This window comes from Uloborus diversus, chromosome 2 (genome assembly GCF_026930045.1).
Source record: "Uloborus diversus isolate 005 chromosome 2, Udiv.v.3.1, whole genome shotgun sequence".
In the NCBI taxonomy this organism is placed as follows: Eukaryota; Metazoa; Arthropoda; class Arachnida; order Araneae; family Uloboridae; genus Uloborus; species Uloborus diversus.
The window spans coordinates 174,679,680-174,701,034 of record NC_072732.1 but is presented as its reverse complement, the minus strand read 5'-3'; positions in this window follow the sequence as shown (position 1 = coordinate 174,701,034).

The window sequence follows — 21,355 nt, the reverse complement described above, 5'->3', positions numbered from 1 at the left end:
AGGGCTCGATAATATCAAAAATATCCTACATCGGATACAGTGAAACCTGTGTAAGTCGACCACTTGCGATGCACTACTTTAGTGGTCAACTTAAACAGGTAGTCAACTTACAGAGGTTGATTGATATGATAAGGGCTGATTCCGTGCCTAAAAAAGCGGTCAACTTAGACAGGTGGTCAACTTCACAGGTTTTACTGTATTTTGATATAAATCCCATAATCTCAATCTCTTTAAATAGTAACTGCATCCTCAACCCACTGTTGTTTATTTTCTTATACTATTATTATAATATACAGACGTAAAATTAATGTTTCTTCCATAATATAAAAATATGCATTTTATGTAAATATTTACATAATTTAAACGGTATTTGTTGAGTTACTGATGAAAGCATTAGCTGCTCATTTTTCTTTAGATAGCTACTTGTACAAAGTTATATTATTCAGGAAAAAAATATGTATTTGTCAGTGTACAGCCACAACACATTTTCCTTTCTTCTGACCAACTTTTAATTTTCAACTAGGTATTTTAAATCTACATTAAAATTGCCACATTACTAATACTTTGTAATTATAAAATAAAAAAGTGACATATTATGTTATTGTATTAAATTAATGATATATTTCATATACATATAATCTAGCACATTTTGATAATTTTTCATAATAAATAAATAATATTAATATGATTAATATATATACCTTTTGTACTGCAAATATTGTAGTTCAAAAAAATAAAGATCAAAAATATCAAAATATTGTGATATTTTCAAAATAAATATCGGATATATATCGTGATATACCGGTATATCACGATATATATCGACCGATATACATCGGCAAACCCAGACTGCAACGCTATCGTTTTTATAATACGTGATATTTATCAAGTCTTGTAGTGATTAAGAAAATACATTTTTTTACTTTGATCCTTATCTCAAAACGTTTTTTAAACAATGTTAATACATTTACACGTCTGCACCTCTGGTAATTCTGAGAGGATTAAGACTTCGTGCCAGGTGCTACTGCAGCCAGAATTTACATGCTGGGGGTTGAGGGTTTGGTCATAACAGCTCTATTAGGGGTGTAAATTGCCATAGTAGAATTGACAATTTGGGTTGAAGCCAAAGGTGCTGAAATGTTGAAACTCAAGAAGCCCGCGCGGAGGCTCTGAGAGTTTTTTCTTTCATAGACGACATTTTCAGTTTTGGGTGTAAGCGCCATCTATATTCCTTTAACTTATATTGTACTAATGGGAAAAAAGAACTAATGTAATAAGGATTTTTTTTTTTTTTAAATGTATATAACTCTTAAATATTTAGTCTTAAATAATTTTTCCCTTAATTTCTAAACTTTAAGTAGGGGAATGTGGGGCAAAGTGAAATGGTTAAGATAACTTATTTTTTTCAAAATGAACAAATAGGAAATTTGTAATGAAAATTACGGTACATAAAAGAAAAACAATGTATTTTACCATAAACCTCCCAATGAAACATTATTTTTTACTTTTAATACATAGTAAATTTTTACCTGAAAAAAAAGGTGGAAAATTTTCACTTTTTTTTTCATGAGGCAAAGTGAAAAATGAAATATTTTTCCAATGAAATAATTTCTTTTCAATCAGAAAAGATGAAATAATAAACGATTAATAAACAAAGAAGTTAATGCATGAGAAAAAATAAGTGTGTAAATGAAATAGTGAATGAATGAATAAATAAGGAAATTATTAAACGAAGGAATGTAAATGAACTATTAATAAATGAATTCGTAAGCAATTTGATAAAAGCAATTTGAATAAAAAAAGTAAAATGAACTATTTCACTTTGCCCGCATGCACTTTATTAATTTTGAAAAATACTAATAAAATACAAATAAGATAAATATTAACTAAATAGATATTTCACTGAATATTACAAGTTTCCAACTAATATTCTAAATGTTAATAAAAAGAAGTCTATCATTTGTTGGCATGAAAATAATTTTTGACTTGCAACAAAATATTGCAATTTTACTACCAATTTTTTTAAATTGCTTGTATTATCATATGCTTTGTTTATAGAGGTACATTTTTCTTGACTGGAATAGACTACAAATATTACAACGTAGTTAAAATATTACTAGATATGTGGCACTAAAAGCAGAGTAAATATTTCACTATTTCACTTTGTTCCACATTCCTCTACATGAAAAAGCTTGACGTTCCAAATAAAACCTTATGCCTCCCCTTCCCCTTAACTTTTTCTTACGGGAACTGTTTAAGGCTTAATCTACGATTTAATGTAATGACAATATTATGTTCATAAATGCAGGATATAATTTTTTCACGCATATTAATTTCCCTTTGAGAAATTTAGGGAGCTGGCGGAGAAAAGTGTTGGTCTGTATGTCATTGACTTGTATAGAAGTTATTTTCTCTTTTATCAGGTATTGGTGTTTCGGAATCCACTCAAGTCTGCTAGACCTTCAGAAATCTATAAATGCATTTCGTACTCAGCCAACTCATCTAACTATATAACTAAACGGAATTGTCGGTTTTTAATTTACTACCAAACTGCAAGACAGTGTAATTTGTGTCTCGCTGCCTCGCATAGTTATAATATAATACGCACAGCTTTTGCCGTTTTTGCCTGCCTATTTACAGTTAACGTCTATTATGTCTTTAGTAATTTTTTATTCTGAAGATATCCACATATTTGTGGCAGATGCGGTTCGGGATATATTTTGAAAAAAGTTTATCAAACAGTTTAGAGTTTCGAAATTTTTTGCACTGATCCACCATCGATTTAATAAACAAAATCATAACATAAATACTGATTTTTTTTATTTAAAGTTAAGTTTTTTTTTAAAAATAGGGTTGCTTTTAATCGTCAAAACTCAAAATATTCTTGGTCAAGTTTCAATTTTTTTTTCAAACATTATGCACAAATATCTAAGCTCTAATTTTTTATCTGGCATTTTGAAAAATATTAATTCAATAAAAAATAGAAAATATTTGAAGAAAAATTTTGAAAAATTCTAAAATACTTTTTAAAAAAAAAAACATATTTTTTTGCGGTAAACTTTTTTTTTTTAACTTGCCGAATAAAAAAAAATTGCATCATGGAGAAAAACGCGTTTAAAGTTACAAAGCTAATTGTAATAGTAATATGTAATGCTTTCAACAAAAATAATTATATCTTTCGTTCTTATTAAGATAGAAACAAGATTCAAACGTCATTTTCAGCGGAAAAAATGGAAAAGATTTTTAAATGATTTTTTAAAAAATTCAAAATTTGAAGACTTTTGTGTCCCAGACCATCTTAAAAATCTAGCAATAGGACTACCAGTTGAGTAGCCGCTATTACGACAGCAACTGCAAATTTCGAAAACAATGTAAAAGGAAACACAAACATGGTTGCATGTGCTCATATACGCTAGTCACTAAATTTCGCGCATCATTTTTTCAGCTTCAAATTTTTCAACATATTTATAAGTTGTCGTCAAATGCTTACCCCTTTATGACGTCACTTTCGTCCCATTACTTCCGCGATTTTGCTACTAGACGGAGAGCCCAGGGCCGCCAGAAACATCCCGCCAGACACAGTTAAAACAACCTACCAAACTACCAAATACGTCCCGTGGGCAGTGATGGCTGCCAGTGGCGCAACCTTACCTATTTTCCAAATCTCAACTTTTACATTATGATACTCAGGGAACTATTGCAAAGCATTTTGTAAGCTGCCAAACCAATCGTATGGGCCAAACATCCCGCCAGACCCAGTTAAAACAACCTACCAAACTACCAGATACGTCCCGTGGACACTAACGGCTACCAGTGGCGCAAACTTACCTATTTTCTAAGACTCAATTTTTATATTATGATGCTCAGGGAACTATTCCAAAGCATTTTGTAAGCTGCCAGATCAATCGCATGGGCCAAACATCCCGCCAGCCACAGTTAAAACAACCTACCAAACTACCAATACGTCCCGTAGGCACTAATGGCTGCCAGTGGCGCAACCTTACTTATTTTCTAAGTTTCAATTTTTATATAATAATACGCGTGGAACTATTCCAAAGCGTTTTGTAAGCTGCCAGACCAATCGCATGGGCCAAACATCCCGCCAGACACAGTTAAAACAACCTACCAAACTACCAGACACTTCCCGTGGGCACTAATGGCTGCAAGTGGCATAACCTCACTTATTTTGTAATTCTCAATTTTTATATTATGATATTGTGCAGCTCTGGCTAGTTGAGCTATGACCTTGACTATATTTACCGGTTTTAGGGGAGTTTAGTGAAAAATAGACGTGTTATTGGCTCGGATTTTAATTGGAATATTTTTTAAAAACTTCATACTAAGAAAGTTTCTCAACTCAACTTATCGCCAATTACCCCTCGCTATTTTCCGAAACAGAGGTAAACATTGTCAGAGTCAGAGCTCAAAATGCAAAAGCCGCACAATACTCAGGGAACTATTCTAAAACATTTTGTAAGCAGCCAGACCAATCGTATGAGCAAAACATCCTGCCAGACACAGTTAAAACGTCGCTGTGAGTATGATCGCGTGAAAAAAATAAGTTAAGTTATCGCTGTTTTTGCGTACATTCAGTATCCCGTACCTGAATTTTGACCCTGGGTCTAAGTTAGCACGTCAGGGGATCTGATGAAAAAACGTGAAATATGGAGAAAAGGTAGATTCGGGGGACGTAAAATCGGGGTTTCACTGAAATCCTATTTTATGGGTTTTTTTTTTTTTTTTTACTAGGTTTTCAGCTTTAACAATATTGCTTTTTGAAAGCAGACGATAATTTTAAGTGTTTGAGCGCAAGAATAATAGCGTCGCGCTCGTACTCAAAGCGACGTTTTAACTGTGTCTGGCGGGGTGTTTCGCCCATATGATTGGTCTGGCTGCTTACAGAATGTTTCGGAATAGTTCCCTGAGTATTCACTATAATATTAAAATCTGTTCGCGTCCGTCTGTCTGTCTGTCTGAAGAACCGCTGCGAATCGAGAGTCAAACTAGATACCGATCAATTCGAAATTTTCCAAAGAAAACAATAGGACCAATCTCGTAGTTGTGCGACTTTAATTAGCGGAAATATTAATTAAAACGTTAATTAACATAACGTTATTCAGGAATTTTTATTTCTTTCCTGTTGCCATTTTGCATATGCGTGAGCAAGTAAAATTCTAATAGTTGTTTTAAAAAAGATTTTTTTGGCTGATGTCCAAATTCGCAACTCCAGCGCTCGAATACGCTACCTTGCGGTGATTTACAAAACTGCCGATGAAACTAAAACATTGCCACGTTGCGTTCCACGTGTGTCTGTTGACGTAAACACAGGCAGTTTGTTATGAGTATTTATTAACGCAATCGATGTGTCTTAGTTTGCTTTCAGCTACATAAATTAATTCGTCCCTTAGTAGTATTCTCGAGCTTCTCAAAATAATAATAGTTTTCCTTATTTCCTTCTAAAATATGAGTTATTCTGGATTAACAAACTTGGACAACGTTATACAAGGTAAAAAAATTTATTGTTTTGTATGAATTTGTAAGAATATGAGTTTTGTTTAATCTTAAATTAATTTAACTAACCATATTTTACAGCAGCATTTAGTTGGAATGGACAGTACGCAAAATATTTTCTTGAATATATTATCGTAGAACAAAATGAATAACCGAGAAAGAATTTACTTTATTCCTTTTATTCTCAGCTGAAAGGTTTCGCCAAACTTGTTTAGGGTTATAGTTTTAGTATAGTGCGAGCAAAGTAGCCTTGGCGAGATTTCGCGTTTTTAGTTAAACCATTTTTAATTTTTATCATGAGTGGAATAAAATGGTAGTAAGATTACAGAATTCGATAAGTGAAAAGAAATAATGGTCAATCAACTGAAAAGAAAACTACCACCATATATCCGTAAGAATTCTGTAGATGATTTGCATAACTTGACATAATTAAATCGTAACTCAGAAATTAGAAAAATCGAAACAGAAAAATTTTAAATTAACCGATTCGGGAATTCGAGAGAAATAACTCAGCAACAAATGCTAAACAATAAGCGCTAGCCAAGCAAGGCAAAGAAGTATCATCTTCTTTCGATAATAATTTGTAATGTCATATTGAATTTTCTAGCATTAATTGTTGTTCTTGTCAGGCCACAATTATTATTTAGTTTCATCAAGAATTGATTAATATCGAATTCAACATCGTGGAAATAGCTGCTTAGAACTACGAACTACGTAGTTTGCATTAATCTTTGACGTTTAGTAATGCTTCTTGAATTCTCATTTCTTTCTGCGTGGGCCAGAATGTCCACAAGAGTGAAAATTAATTTAAAAAGAATAAAGCGAAAAAATCATGCATACGAACAAAATTTACTAGAATTATTACCATTTTCTTCGTTACCACATGCGTTTGTTTTAGTTTTTTCGTTCGCCATTAGTCAGTGACTGCAGTGCCCCCTATAATTCGTTGGAGTTGCGAATCTTAAAACAACGTTTCCATCTAGAATTTCATTTTAAATTAGTTTAAAATTGGTTGCCCTATTCGGACATAGCCTTTATTTTATCGTCTGACCTTTTTTTATTTTTTACATTCAACGTTCTTAACTCTTTTCAGCATATGAAAGTTGTTTCTTTAGCTATGTTTACTGATTGTAGTGTAAGTTTATCATTCACCGGCCTCATATTTTGGTACACTTAGGATGTGCGACTAATCATGTTTATTTTGTTGGACTTTTTCCCGTCACATGGGTGAGTTTTCGAATTGTAATAACTCTCTTTTTCCTTCCTGTTTCTATTTTTAAAATACAGTTTATATCGTTAAAAGAACATGTTAAATTAAGATTGTTTGGATTTCTTTGTGAAACAGAGTTGAACAAAAACGATTGTTTTTAAGGGTTTTAACTAAATCTAAATTGGAATCTGATGACTTGGTATTAGATTAATGCTTATTGGTAGTTATTTAGTCTTGGTACTTTAGTTTCACGTAAGCAACCAAAAACTTATGTGTTATTCTATGTAAAAAGCTGATTGTAGTTCTACATAAACAGTTCAGATATAGTCTATTAGATGTAATTCATTTTAACGTGAGCACAGATTATAGTTGATAATGCATATATTTTCATCTTTTGTGCTAACTGAAAATACTCATAACTTGTATCATTGCTAACTATGATTAACGTTGAAGAGATTTTTGACAAAAATATGCTTTACTGGTGTTTTGCAAACCTTGCATTACGCGTATTTATTTACTCCTTAGCGCTTTAGAAACTGATGTCAGAGTAATACAAAAACATCAATTAGACATCTCTTTCATTTTTTAAGTAGCCCGTGCAACGCCTGGCACGCAGCTAGTCATTATATAAAAATTGAGACTTAGAAAATAAGTAAGGTTGCGCCACTGGCAGCCATTAGTGCCCACGGGAAGTGTCTGGTAGTTTGGTAGGTTGTTTTAACTGTGTCTGGCAGGATGTTTGGCCCATACGATTGGTCCGGCAGCTTACAAAATGCTTTGGAATAGTTCCCTGGGTATCATAATATAAAAATTGAGACTTAGAAAATAACTCAGTTTAGCACTGTTTTTGCGTACTTTCAGTACCCAGTACCTGCAAATTGGTCCGCGGACCAATTTAATAAACACGCTTATGTTGAAAGTACATGCTAACTCTATTCTGTTCTACACATTTTGTTACTTAGAAAATAACTTAGGTCTGGCGGCCCTGGACTCTTGGACTATACCAATGTCAGTTGAAATTTTACCTTCATCGAACCAAAAGTAGTATAACTCAAATATTTGTAAATTCCAAAAACGTTTGTTTTGTTTATTGAATAAAAATTCGTGAGAACAAATTGGTTACAAGTAAATGTAGCATTTAATATAGTTCATTCAATTAATAATAAATCGAAAACCAAAACATAGATCGTGTAACCTCTAAACGAGAAAAAAGTAAACATTTCTTCCTGAAATTAACTTAAATTAAAAATGCTTTCATAATCTGAAAAGAAATGTTATGATATTAAATCAGAATTAGTAGTAATAAACCGGTATCGTAACAACGAAAGAATTTTCAGTTTCAGTTGTAATTTAATTATTATTCATTAAAGGTATAAAAGTAAGAAAAAAGAAAATAAATAAAATTTGTTGCTTACAGAAACCAGCCAAGTCCTTGAAAATATTTTAAAAGATTAAGGAAGAGAGTATTCCTTCCTTGCTTAAAACAAGACATTTTTTCAAAGTTTAACACTAGAAAAAACGCTGCAATAGCGTTATTTTAATAATTTACTGAACATAATTCGCAACTCCAACGAACTATAGGGGGCACTGAAGTCACTGTCTAATGGCGGACTTAAAAACTAAAACAAACGCACATGGTAACGAAGAAAATGCTAAAAGTGTTGTGATTTTTGTTCGTAAATATGATTTTTTCGCTTTATTCTTTTTAAATTAATTTTCAAAGTCTTGTGGATATTGTGGCCCACGTAGAAAGAAATGAGAATTCAAGAAGCATTACTAAACGTCAAAGATTAATGCAAACTACGTAGTTCGTAGTTCTAAGCAGCTATTTCCACGATGTTGAATTCGATATTTATCAATTCTTGATGAAACTAAATAATAATTGTGGCCTGACAAGAACAACAATTAATGCTAGAAAATTCAATATGACATTACAAATTACTATAGAAAAAAGATGATGCTTCTTTGCCTTGCTTGGCTAGCGCTTATTTTTTTTCCATTTGTAGCTGAGTTATTTCTCTCGAATTCCCGAATCGGTTCATTTAAAAATTTTCTGTTTCGATTTTTCTAATTTCTGAGTTACGATTTAATTGTGTCATGTTATGCAAATCATCAACAAAATTCTCACGGATATATGGTGGTAGTTTTCTTTTCAGTTGATTGACCATTATTTCTTTTTACTTATCGAATTCTGTAATCTTACTACCATTTTATTCCACTCATGATAAAAATTAAAAATGGTTTAACTAAAAACGCGAAATCTCGCCAAGGCTACTTTGCTCGCACAATACCAAAATTATAACCCTAAACAAATTTGGCGAAACCTTTCAGCTGAGAATAAAAGGAATAAAGTAAATTCTTTCTAGGTTAAACATTTTTCATTTTGTTCTACGATAATAAATCCAAGAAAATATTTTGCATACTGTCCATTCCAACTAAATGCTGCTGTAAAATATGATTAGTTAAATTAATTTAAGATTAAAAAAACTCATATTCTTACAAATTCATACAATAAAAAATTTTACCTGGTACAACGTTATCCAATTTTGTTAATCCAGAGTTTTCTTGTTTACGCGTCCACCATTTAATACTTTTTTGAAAGAAATAAGGAAAACTAACATTATTTTGAGAAGCTCGAGAATACTCTTAGGGGACGAATTAATTTCTGTAGCTGAAAGCAAATTAAGACACATCGATTGCGTTAATAAATACTCAGAACAAACTGCCTGTGTTTACGTCAACAGACACACATGGAACTAAAACGTGGCAATGTTTTAGTTCCATCGGCAGTTTTGTAAATCACCGCAAGGTAGCGTATTCGAGCGCTTGAGTTCCGAATACTACTAAGGGACGAATTAATTTCTGTAGCTGAAAGCAAACTAAGACACATCGATTGCGTTAATAAATACTCAGAACAAACTGCCTGTGTTTACGTCAACAGACACAAGTGGAACGCAAGGTGGTAATGTTTTAGTTTCATTTGCAGTTTTGTAAATCACCGCAAGGTAGCGTATTCGAGCGCTGGAGTTCCGAATTCCATAAAAACTAAGAAAATAAAAGCAGACGATTTTTATTTAACAGTTAAAATATTTTCTTTAAATTCGCAACTCCAATAAACTATGCAGCCACTGTCTAATGGCGGATGAAAAAAGTAAAACAAACAAATGCCGTGACTTATAACTTGCTTTGATACTTAGTGAATGACAGTAATTTTTTGATTGTGTTTGTGGGAAGCTTTCTTTTCTATTCTTCTGAAATTACATTGCACCATTAACTGTCTGAAGCCTGTAATTTACCCCAAAGTAAACACGTGGAATGGATTGTTTTAACTTTTTATTTGGTATTGTTAATCACAGCAAGGTAGCGTATTCGAGCTCTGGAGTTGCGAATGCTTTTTTAATAATAGAGAATGACTTGGGTCGCTATAAAATGAAGTATACATGTTTTCAAATGTTAAGAACAAAAAAAAAAAAAAAAAAAGCGAAGCAAAACAAACAAAAGGGGCTGAAAGACGTAAACATTGTGACCAAACGCAAACAACACGTTAATTTTCGTTGTGAAAATTTCTTTTATTGATCTTTGATTCTTTTTTTTTTTTTTTTTTTGAGCAATCACGATTGCTTATTGCTTTCATTTGACTGTTTTTGGCGTGCTATCATTTTTCCCACCGGCGCGGCGCCACCCTCTGCCAGCACCACCCGTCGCGTCGGCCGGCCTCACGATGCTGCTCCTCTAGCGAAAACCGTCCCCAGGTTGCGTCCATATCCTACACACACACGCATACATACACGCACCAACACACACGCACACACAAACACATACACACACATACACAAACACCACCATACACACACATACACAAACATATACACACACGCATGCATACAGACACCTACACATACAAACAAATACACACAACTGCTCACACATTCATGCCTGCACACAGACACAAACACATATGCTTACACACACACACACACATACATACCCCGCTCCCACGCACACAAACACTCATACACACAACTACCCACACACTCATGACTGCACACAGACACAAACACACATGCTTACACACATACACAACCCCCCCCCCCACACACACACACATACAAACACACACTCGTGATTGCGAAAAACATAATTTGAATTCTAGATGACAAAATTAAATTAATTCTTCTTTTTTTTAAATTTATTCTCGAGCTTAATCATTTATAATCGTTTGGCTTGTTTAACGTAAGCATCAAATCACCACATCCTACATAGAATCCCCATCACTGGTTTCGTCACGTGACCGAAAGAGGCTGACTCAGATGAAATTTCCCGATGAAAATAGCTTTAATTTATATCTCTTAACACACTAAAGCTATTATTTTGAGAACATTAGTTCATCAAAAATATTAACATAGATCAAAGGAGAAATCAAAAGTGTATTTTCTAAGTTAACGCTTTTTCATTCTTTAAGTTAAGCAAATAAGAAAGAACGTAGGGAATAACAAGATTACAGTAACCAAAATTTTCAATGCATTGTATCATATCCGAATAATTTTTAAAGTCTTATTAGATTCGAAAAATGTCTTAATATTCAATATTATAACGAAGTAAATATAAATGAAAATTTTAAATTTTAACTATCCTAGACTCATACTTAAACAGGAACAACATACTTTAAATTTTCCTATTCGCTATCGTTCTTAGTAACGCAATGGCTATCACAATAAAGTGTTCTAAAAGATGTAAAAATTGAATATTAAATACGTTCTGCATAAATATGAAAATATACGTGGGGACTATGGAAATAATGCGTCACTATTTGCAACACAAAGTAATCAAATGCATATGATGCGAAAAAATAAGCGGTATTGAAAAAATGTCAGTTTTCAATGAAACATTTTCTTTTTGTTTACTTTCCTTGGCGACATCTTTCCCAATCACTTAAAAAGAGTTTTCAGGTTTATTCTTACTAATTTTTGTGAATTTAGTAGCTGCATTCTTTTAATATTATTGAAATGACAACTAAAAATTTAGTGATCAGAATTTCTTTTATGCATGTAAAACAATCTAATGTTCTGTGAATATTTTTTTCATTGCAAAAATGCAATTTGCGAGCAAGAACAAGCCATTGACGGCTTGAAAAAGAAAACAAAATTCTTACCTGTTCTTTTGTTGTAAATTATATCCATTATAAATTGTTAAACATCAAAGATTTTCATTTCTTCTTCATTCTTCACTAGCCGCCTGCGGCGACCAGCTGGTTCGCCTTTTTATGCCAAGGTTGCCGCCATCGGCGGTTGCTTAAACAAATTTAGCGGTGGTATAAATCAAAGTGTACCTATCTTTATCAATACTGATTTGAATAAAATATTTTCTAGATCTATCTCCATCTCCTTCGGTTGGAATTTTTTTTAAAGGAGGGAGGTCAGCTCTCAATGCAAATTTCGTCGGAAAATAACAAAAAGCACTTCCACTTTTTTGTGAAAGCATATCTATTTCAAAGTCAATGTGGGGAAGGGGAGGGGGGGCTTTTAAATCCCCGTTGAAGTTCCTTAAATGACGGACCTGTCTATTTCTTACTGTTCATCTGCTATATCGACCTCTATATTTATCTATCTATCTATGCATATCTACCTCTGATGGTAACTAACAATCTTTTTCTATGTAAATAAATATAAACCCGAAAAAACATTTTTTGTCCACTTAACATCTATCTCTCTATCTGCCTAACCTAACCGCCAATCCCTAACAAAGACGAGATCATGCAAAAAACCGTGGGCATTAATTATTTAATTAAAATAGCACGCAAAAAAAGACTTTATGTTTCTCATAAAACGTAGAGCTGTTGTCCAAAAATAAATAATAGCAAAACGTCCAAAAAAAAAAAAAAAAGTTGGAAAAATAAAGAAATGAAATCCTTTTTAACGTAAAAAAAAATGAAGAGAAAGCAAACGATTTCCGTTAGATCACGTGATGAGGTAAGTTCGGAACTCAGCCGGCAAAGCTGAGAGCTTGCGTCGTGTTCTTCATTAAAAAAATTGTAAAAAAAAACTATTGTGTATTTGTGACATTTTTTTTCTTCTGAAGAGAGCGAAATGTTTTTACTATTACCAACTTAAATTTTAGAAGACAGGCTCTTATACTTTTCGGGGGATGAGTTAAGAAAAAAATTAATCCCAGGAAAAAATGCAAATTAAAGGTTTTTTTCAAAAATTCATAAAAAATACAAAACTTGCTCTATCTTCAAATACGTTTTATTTATCATATTTAAAATTAATTTACCTGAACTATAGGACAAAAAATATTTGTCTGGCCGAATCGGTTCGAGATCTGTGAGGTAAAAAGTACTAAAAAGTGATAAAAATCATGTTAAACATTCAATAACTTTTTTTCTAATTAAAATATCAAAAATCGAAGCCCATGGAGCACATCGTCGTCGGAAATTGCACCAGTATACTAACTTTCATCTTTCTAGGTCTTACCGTTTTCCCGGAATGCGCACCACACACACACACACACAAACATCTTATTTTACTATATGTATATAGTCCAGTGTAAGATTACTAAAATGCCTTTATATTTGCAGAATTAATTTAACTATAAAAAGGAGATTTTCTAAATCCACGAGTGAACTCTACTTTACAGTAGTAGAATTTAGTGAAAAAAATTGCAAAGAATTTGAAACATAGTTTGAGATTGGCGTACGTGTTGACGAGTGTTGAGAGCGCTAAACAGCCAAATAAGGACTCTGGCCTTTGACTCGGCCTTTTTCTAGTACGACAACGCACATTTAAGGTAACCACTAATGAAGCTTTCTTGCAGGTAATGATGCTCGGATACCAGTTTTCTCAAAACAATTCTTACAGTTCTTCCAATGATCACAGAAATTTCATAAGAACTTCATTTAATGCAGAAAATTCCTAGCTCGCAAAGGATTTAAAATTTAAAAATGCGCATGAAATATTTCTCCCTCGCATTACGATATTTACATTGAAAATAAGCTGAAAATTGGAACAGAAAAGGAATAAAATCGAACTTTCGTTTAAAAAAAATCGTTTCGAGGTTCACATCCCATGCCATAACCTAATTTCGTGCCAAATTTCAGGAAAATCGCCCGGACGGTATAGGACCTAACGCGTCACAGACACCTAGACAAACTTTCCGCTCTACTATTAATAGAGTGGGCTAAATTTGAGCCAATGAATTAATGACATGGGCCCGAATGTTTGAATAAAAAGAAAACAACAGTAAAAATCAGAATCACCGAAAAAAAAGTCATTTAGGATAACTTAAGGTATGATTTCTATACTTCAAAATGCCCCTTTTTTACAGTTTTATTCTATTTGTCGGCATCAAACGGGAAGAAACACTCCAAAACATTTTTTTTTTCAATCGTTAATCGTAAGAAATAGCTTTAAATCCATTTAAAACGAATTATTTGCCTGATTCAGATAACCCCTGTTATTTAGGGTCATCCGGAATGGGATGCAAAATAAATTATTTTAACAAAAATAATGCAACTTCAATGGAGTAAAATAAAATTGTTAAATATTTCAAAAATCCTCCTCTTTTACTTCATAACATCACAAAATTTCGCCCATTTATAATACTGCGTATTGTATCACAATATAGGAAAATCAATTTCAACATCGTCAAAAATATCTTCCTAACAGTAACTTCAGCATTACTAATTGATGCAATTGGCTGCGTACTGCAGAATATTGTCAGTAGTGGAGACTCGATACGCGGGGAATGCGTTCCAGGAACCTTCGCGTAAGTCGAAATTTCGCGTTGTAAAAAAGGTTATGTATGCGGCTTTTCATAAGCCTACACACTTATTTTAGACGTTTGTCAGCATCCCTCAAATTGTTTCAAATTACTTCTTAAGTAAATATCAAAGCTTTCTACATAAAAAATTTAGACTGTATTTAAAGGGAAAAAAAACTCTGTTTTATTCAATACTAGCTGTACCCGACGCGCGTTGCTACGCCAACAAAAAAATACATCATTATACTGATTTTCATGACAATCGGTTGAACGGGACAGAAGTTGCTACTCTGCAGTGCCATCTGGTGGCGAGTGGCTTCAATGAGCATATTATGCACCTTCTCCGTGGAAAAATACATATATATATAGCAATTTTCATAATAATCGGTCCAGGTATCAAGTGAAACCGTGACTATACTCAAATTTTGTACTCACGCAGTTTGCAAGATCAATCAATCGCTAAAGATATCAAATAGAAAAAGTTTTAAATCACCCCGTTGCATGAAAAGCCATAAAACAATAAAGAAAGAATTTATTTGTTCAAACTCAAGGAAAATGGCAACAGCTAACTTCTTATCAATTCGCAACTCCAACGAACTATAGGAGGCACTGCAGTCACTGTCTAATGGCGGAATTAAAAACTAAAACAAACGCATGTGGTAACGAAGAAAATGCTAAAAGTGTTGTGATTTTTGTTGTTATGTATGATTTTTTCGCTTTATTCATTTGAAAAGATTTTTCAAAGTCTTTTGGTTATTCTGACCCATATAGAAAGATATTACAAACCAAAAAGTATTACGAAAGTAAACAATTAATGCAGAACACACAATAAGTTGTTCTGAAGCAGCCATTTTCACGATGTTGAATTCGGAATTCATAAATTTGTGGTTCGCTTCGAACGGCATTTTCATTTTGTACCGTTTTTTCTATACATTAGTACATATTAAGTTCAGTTTCGTGACATTTCCGGCATTTGTTGACATTTTTGTCACATAGTGCACATACGTGGCAGACTGTCAAGAGTAACGTTTAACACTAGATAATTTATTTCTATGACTATATGATTAGATATCTAAAGAAATCATGCATTTAATTCATTCGTCATGGAAATGATTTACCTGATATGCGAAATCTTGTCAAGATACATTATTCTTTCACACAATTTTAAAACCATAACTTTATAAACAGATTTTTGGCGAACTTTTATTTTTTATTGTTCAAATTCTTAACGTTCTTTCTGGATTTTTCAATCTGTTCTGCGATAAATATTTTCAAGAAAATTTATTTGCATACTTTCTATTTCAGTAGGATACTGTAGTAACAAAGGTTATTTAAATCATTTATGTGGAATTAGGTTAAGGAAAAGTGTCCAGTCAATGTTGTTAAGTTCGTTTTTTTTTTCATCGAATTGAAAAACTGATATTTATTCAAATTCACTCAGAACAAAATAAATAAAATGTGTACTCACAGTTTATATATGGTGGTAGTTTTCTTTTTAGTTGATTGACCATTATTTCTTTTTACTTATCGAATTCTGTAATCTTACTATCATTTTATTCCACTCATGATAAAAATTAAAAATGGTTTAACTAAAAACGCGAAATCTCGCCAAGGCTACTTTGCTCGCACAATTCCAAAACTATAACCCTAAACAAATTTGGCGAAACCTTTCAGCTGAGAATAAAAGGAATAAAGTAAATTCTTTCTCGGTTAAACATTTTTCATTTTGTTCTACGATAATAAATTCAAGAAAATATTTTGCATACTGTCCATTCCAACTAAATGCTGCTGTAAAATATGATTAGTTAAATTAATTTAAGATTAAAAAAAGCTCATATTCTTACAAATTCATACAAAACAATAAAAAATTTTACCTGGTATAACGTTATCCAATTTTGTTAATCCAGAGTTTTCTTGTTTACGCTTCCACCATTTAATACTTTTTTGAAAGAAATAAGGAAAACTAACATTATTTTGAGAAGCTCGAGAATACTACTAAGGGACGAATTAACTTCTGTTGTTGAAGGCGTTCTTAGACATGTTGAATGCGTTACTCAGAACAAACTGACCGCGTTTACGTCAACAGATACACGTGGAGCGCAACGTGGCAATGTTTTAGTTGCATTCGCAGTTTTATAAATCACCGCAAGGTAGCGTATTCGAGCGCTGGAGTTCCGAATGAGATCTTTCTCGCGAATTAATTTCTGCAGCCGATAATTTTATTCGTATTTATCCAATGGATTGTGACTTAAATTGGAATAAAAAAGGAACTATCGATCGGATTTTTTTCGAACTGGTCTATAAACATTCCCAGTACCAAAAGTAACAAACGGTGAAAGTTTCAGCCAAATCTGCCGGGTAGTTTTTGAGTTCATGGATGACATACAGACAAACATTCATTTTTATATATATAGATAAAATTATTGCACACAGTGTGTTGCACAAAATCAATGATTAATAGAAGAGAGACCCATAAAATGTAATAATTCAGTCCGCAATAACCATAAAGAAGTGCAACACTATTATCATACTGAATAGTAGAGTAGTAATAATTTTCGTTTGGTTTTTATTTTCGTAAAATAAATTAATCCGCCGGGTTTGATCGTTAGATTTTAGCTCTGAAAAGTGAGGAGGCAAGGCCCCTTTACTTTTGATCGTGAGGGGCAGTTGGCCACCTTGCGTCCACGTACAATTCGCCTTTGCATGAAGGCTTACTTTTTAATGAAAGAGTAATCTTTAAGGGCTACTTCTGTCCGGATGTCCGGGGTAAACTTCAAAACTACTGGACGGACTTTAACCAATTTTTCCACATAGATAGCTACATTATCCGGGAGCAACTTAGGCTATGATTTATTCCTAAAAAACTTAGTTTAAAAACGTCGTGATGGAAAACAGTAAATGCCATGTAATTTCCACATCAAATGATTAAAGATTAAGCCCATTGTTTCGAAAATTCGTTGCCTAACAACAGCAACATTAAAAGTAATCATAATGTAAAATTTGAATCAAGGCCTCCCTATAGCAAGCATGATATTTATTGCTTTCTTAGGAGTTGCATCCTTATCTTTATACATAAAGGACTACTTCTGTCCGGATGTCCGGGGTAAACTTCAAAACTACTGGACGGATTTTAACCATTTTTTCCACATAGATAGCTACATTATCAGGGAGCAACTTAGACTATAATTTATTCCTAAAAAACTTAGTCTAAAAACGTCGTGATGGAAAACAGTAAATGCCATGTAGTTCCCACCTCAAATGATTAAAGAATTAAACCCATTGTTTCGAAAATTCGTTGAATAACAACAGCAACATTAAAAATAATCATAATGTAAAATTTGAATCAAGGCCTCTCTGGAGCAAGCATGATATTTATTTCTTTCTTAGGAGTTTTATCCTCATCTTTATACATAAAGGGCTACTTCTGTATGTATGTATGTATGTCCGGAATAAGCTTCAAAACTACTGTACGGATTTTAACCATTTTTCCACATAGATAGCTAAATTATCAGGAAGCAACTTAGGCTATAATTTATTCCAAAAAAACTTAGTTTAAAAAAGTTATGATCGAAAACAGTAAATTACATGTACTTTCCCCATTAAATGATTAAATGTAAAACCCATTGTTACAAAAATTCGTTACCAACAACAGCTTTTGAATCAAGGCTTCTCGGGAGCAAACATGAGTTTTAAGTCATTTAAACATTTGGAAACTCTACTTTTTTCACACTTAGGGAAACATAGTAGAAAGTTTTTTTTGAGCAATCACGATTGCTTATTGTTCTCACTTGACAGTCCTTGATGTTCCGGTTCCTTTTTCAGCATGGACCAGGCCTGCAGCACCACCGTCCACCGGTGGCGGCGCGGCTGGTCCTGAGCACTGTCCCCCGGAATCCACTTTTGCTGGGCGGTGGCGTCCATGTCCTACACACGCATGATCATACACAGTCGCCTACGCGCGCACGCCTTTACACACATACACACGCCTACGTGCACACACGTAAGCCTACACACACACGCACACAACTATATACACGTAAGCACCCAGGAGGAGGGACATGCTTGGGCGGGGGAGCCATTTCTAGAAACAATAACTCTAACCAGTAGAGTCTTGTCGCAACTCGTGATTGCGAAAAACATAATTTGAATTCAAAATTTCGGACTTCAAATTAGAGTTTTTTTTTTTTCTTTTTTTGTGTGTGTACTATTTAATTAAATAAAGTGTAAAGTTTTTTTACTGATCTTTGTTTTTGTTAGTTCATATTTTGGAAATTCTTCAAATTTTTATAAGCTTCAATTCGTGCTTTCGTTTCTAAATTAATACTCGTTCGTTCTTCATATTTATTGCTATTTTACTTTTATAGGTAAGGAAGAAGCTCGATTTTTAATCACGTCAAAGCGGTGTGTTTTGAGTTCTTTCAGTTGAAACAGAGAACGAAACAAAGTAGCGATTGTTTCTCACAATTTTTACTGACCCAGGCAACGCCGGGTATTTTTGCTAGTGAAAAATAAATGTCACAGCACAAAATACAGCTGAAACTATATCAAAACGATAAGTGTTTCGAGCTTATTAGAAATTAGAAAAAAGCTTAGCAAAGTTTATACTTTGATGTAGTGAAAATGTCACTTTATTATTATCTCTCAAATGAATCATATTTTAAAATTACTATAGAAACAAAGAAAACATCTACTTACACTGAGCAACAGACAAAGAAATTACATTGCTATAAAATGCAAGCTTATCTTTTCATATCAACAAAAAAGATGAAGTAAATTTAGCATATTTTGTTGCTCAGCCAGCTTAATGTATTTTCAGGAATTTAGTATTTTACATTATTTAATTAATTAATAAAAAAATATGACTGAAAAAGGAGTAATATATGAAACATACTTTGAAGACAGGTTGTTTTCTCTGCACTGACATAGTGCTGGCAGAGGAACAATTTTTACGGAATTCATTTATTTTTATAGATAATTTGCAGAAGAGCTTGACAAATGAAATGGTTACAGCTTGGCGACATTGACAAACGAAATTTAGTGATAAAATTCTAATATCTCCAGAAATTTAAGGAAGGTCGTAGAACTTCCCTACGTAGATATGTAGCTTTCTCGAGAATTTTTCAAGATGCTTGCGCACATACATAACAAGAAGTTCTGTCTAGAACTAAATGAGCCTACTTTCCCGTATACCAATATCGACTTTCTAGTATCTGATCAGTATTCTCAAAATTTGCTAAAATCGTAAATTATTTCAAACATATTTTTTAAATATTTTAAGCTGATTTCGAGAAATAAAGTATGCCTCGCTCATCTAAAGAAGTAGATACGTAAAAAATAAATAAAAGAACATATAAAATGGCACACCTTTTAAACAAAGCAGCTAAATGCATTTTTTACATAAAAAAAATCTTCAACCGCTTTCAAAAAGGAAAAAAAAAACGAATTCAAATTAAAATGTCATTAAAATAATCATATCAAAAAAAAAATTGTTTGTTTTTCCCCCGTTGCCAAAAAAATTTTTAAGAATGAATTAATGTACTTTCAAAAATAAATAAAAACAATAAAATGTCAACTTAAAGAAATAATTTTCATTGTCGAAAAAAAATCGTCTGCGCATATGTTTATGTAGAAACATACAGGACTCCGAATTACTCTGCCAAAAACTGAATACATAAATTAAAACTTTAATTTGAAAATAAAATCAAAACATATTTAAAACAATTATTTCACAGTAAAAACCATGGCTGTAGAGTCAGAGTCTGAGTCCATCTGATTTTGGGACAAAAGAATTAGATTCGAGAGCCGAAAGTTTTAAATTCAAAGACTCGGAATTGAAATCGGTCATTTCCCCAAAAAGTCCGCAAATATGCCAATATTTGCAGAGACGGAGTAGGACTTATTGTTTGATACAGGAGTTGGAGTCAGAGTCGAATATCCAAGAGTCGGAGTCAGCCATTTTTCCTCCGTGCATAAATTTTTGCCAAAGCTACGAAGTCAGATTCAAAGTCGGGAAATCGGAGTCCGAGTTCGGGCACAAGAGTCGGAGTCGGAGTCAGGAGCGCCAAAATTGTCGGAGTCGGAGTCAGGAGCACCAAAATTGTCGGAGTCGGGAGTAGGTCGTCAAGAGCTATTTCCAACAAAGTTTGTTTGAAGTAAATCCGCCTTTAAGTTCGGAATCTATATTGACTTTCAGTTTCCCCGTAGGCGCTAAGGTTAAGAGATTTGAACTGTTCAAAATTGAACGAAAACTTGTTCAAATCAAAAAAGATATTTTCGATACATGTTTTTCATCAAAAGCTTTTCCCTACAAAATTTGTTTGGAGCCACTTCACCTCTAAGTTCAAGATTTATTTTTGATTTGAATTTCCCCGTTGGCGCTAATGTTAAGTTTTTTTGAACTGTTCAAAATTGAACGAAAAATTGTTCAAATCAAAAAATGAATTATGGGAATGAGATGTCCTCGCCGAGATCCTTCTAAAAAAAATTTGTTCGAATCGGACTATTCATTCAAAAGTGTTTGGTGGGGGGGGGGGGGGGACAGGCAGACCGGACAGACATTTTTCCCCATCTCAATACCCTACTTTCCAATTTTTAATTTTTCAATATTTATCTAACTATTTTATTTATTTTGACTTTTTTGGTTTTTCGGAATATTTTTAACATGCATTAAGCCTTCTTTCATGCTTTTTTCTTCTTTCTCTGACTTTTATTGGGATAGTAGGCTAAAAACTAGGTACAAGAGTTCGGTTGATCGAATTGCTATACGATTGACTTGAGTTTGACAGCGTGTCTCACTTCACTCTGCTAAAGTTTACTCGATATCATAGTTGGTACTAACGCAGGAATGTGCCGTTACTTAACTTTTTAAAATTTGTG